The sequence below is a fragment of the Talpa europaea genome (genome assembly GCF_964194135.1).
Source record: "Talpa europaea genome assembly, chromosome: 8".
Classification (NCBI taxonomy): Eukaryota; Metazoa; Chordata; class Mammalia; order Eulipotyphla; family Talpidae; genus Talpa; species Talpa europaea.
In genome coordinates this window covers 4239008-4241285 of record NC_140075.1, presented here as the reverse complement: position 1 = coordinate 4241285, position 2278 = coordinate 4239008, and positions in this window count along the sequence as shown.

Genomic DNA, 2278 nt, shown 5'->3' with positions numbered 1-2278 from the left:
TTGGTCCCTAAGGACACTAGTTCACCTTTTTAATAGTTGTGTAATATTCCATTGAGTGTGGATCCACATTCTTTATTCACTCTTCTGTCCACAGTACTTTGGTTGGGGCCCCGGCCGGCAACGGTATACGTGATCTGCGCATCTTGGACAAATACCCAGATGAGGTTGCTCCATCTTGTCGTTGTCCTGTTGTTAGTGTCTGAAGACGTCTCCACGCAATTCCCAGGACAGGTGAGAGGACTTTTCTCTCCCTCCCTCACCTTTTTGCTCTGTCCAGTCTATTGATTGTTCCCTTCTTACAGGTGACAACAGTTTGGATTTCTATTTTCCTTATTATTAGAACAATTTGGAATGGGTTAAAAATTTGCATTAAACAAAACCTTAAAATACCAGAAGGAACCCACAGGTGCTGCCCACTGCATCCTTACCCCTCAGGTGAATTTGGGGACACACACCAAGGAACAGGGAAGAAGAGCACTTAGGAACAAGTGCCCCCCCACACTAGAGAGCTTCTGTGCCTCAGAAAAGCCATCCCCAAAATGGGTCCCTGCACTGGGAGATGATTGTTCACATCACATGCCTGATAAGGGTGAATGTCCAAAATACGCAAAACCTACAAAGCCAGCAACAGAAAGAGACACCTCAATCCAACACGGCCTCAGACCCCCAGAGACATTTCCATCGGGTAGGTGAGGAGCCCACAGCCTCTCACACTTTTTATTCAGGTTGAAACCATATGTGCTACTGAGCCTGGCCACCTGCCTCACACCTGAAGCCACTTGAACATCCCTGAGAGAGAGTCATAGTTACCAGCACGTGTTGCATAAGATCTCCTGGATTCCTGATGCATCCTTTTGATTTCATTATTGATATAATCTAAGTATCCTAAATTAATATTGTCAGGTGATTTCCTGCGGCATCAGACTATTTCAAATTGATCCTTTTCATCCATCCCACTCGCTGTCCTGCTGTCCCCCCTTAGAGGCATCCAGGGCAAACTGAACACCTGAGTCTGTTTTCTGCAACTCACTCTTGGGCACCCGGGTCTGGAAGCTGCTCAGCCGGGACAGGTGGGAAGGACGGACATTCCCTCATTGGCCGAGACATGACAATATTCTTGGTGACTACACAGGTTCCCCCAAGAACCCACGACAGCTCCCCAGAAGGCAAGGCCAAAGCCTACACCACCTGCCTTCCCCACCTGCTGTTTTTGGTGCTGTTTCTCTCCACTGGATGCTTTGATTATCTGTAGTCAACCTCAGGGACCCCGTCCATGTCTGACCTGGTCATTTCTATGTTCTACACGGTGGTGCCCCCCACCTTTAACCCCGTCATATACAGTCTGAGGAACCAAGCCATGAAGTCAGCTGTGGGGAGACTGATGAAGGGGAGATGCACCTAAATGTAATCGGGAAGATGACTTCATGACTCAATTATGAGATACATATTTTAAAATTTCACATAATACTGGCCTTTATGTTTTTCTAAGTTCATATAATTTCCTTGTAAAATTTAAAAATATATGTTCATTTTTAAATTACATTTATGATGACTTCATACAGTCTGCTGCTCATATACTCTATTAGCACTGATTGTTCCACTTTATAACTCTTAGGTGCACTGTGAGATTCCGTGTGTACTGGAGGGAACTTCCAGACACTCTTTACTGGTCTCCATTTCTGTGCTCCCGGCCGAGAGAGGCGATGGTTGGGTTTCATCTCAGGGGTCAGCAGAAGTTCTCTCACTGGGCAGCATCTCCAGTCTCTAAGGCGGCTTCCCCTTTCAATCACTAACATTCTCAGTCACGTGGTCAGGGACCTCGGGGAGGATAGAGGCCCCTTTACTTGGTGAGTGGGGCCTTCACAGCATAAATAAGGCCTTTGGTCCAAGTTGGTATCTGAGTAGTCACGACCTTCTGTGGATAAAGACCCACACATGTGATGTGGTGGAGACACTCCTGGAAGATCTGGTGTGGGTGGGTGCTGCGGGCATTTACCATAAACACACTCAGGGCATGGTGGACACCAGAAATAAGAAAGTTCAGTTCATGCGCACTGTAATTACTAAAAAAAAAAAAAAAAAAAAAAAAAAGTTACGATGCTCTAAACAAATTAATAGCTAGTAGCCAACCTCATATCTAATATTTCCAGAAATCTGTTAGGGATGCCATCCATGACCTCACCCCACACTTTACAGGAGTGTTATCCCCATTTATTTCATCACTAGAGTGGGCGGGAATGGCAGGACAATGCCCTGGCCGGGCAGGTCATCAAGAGGA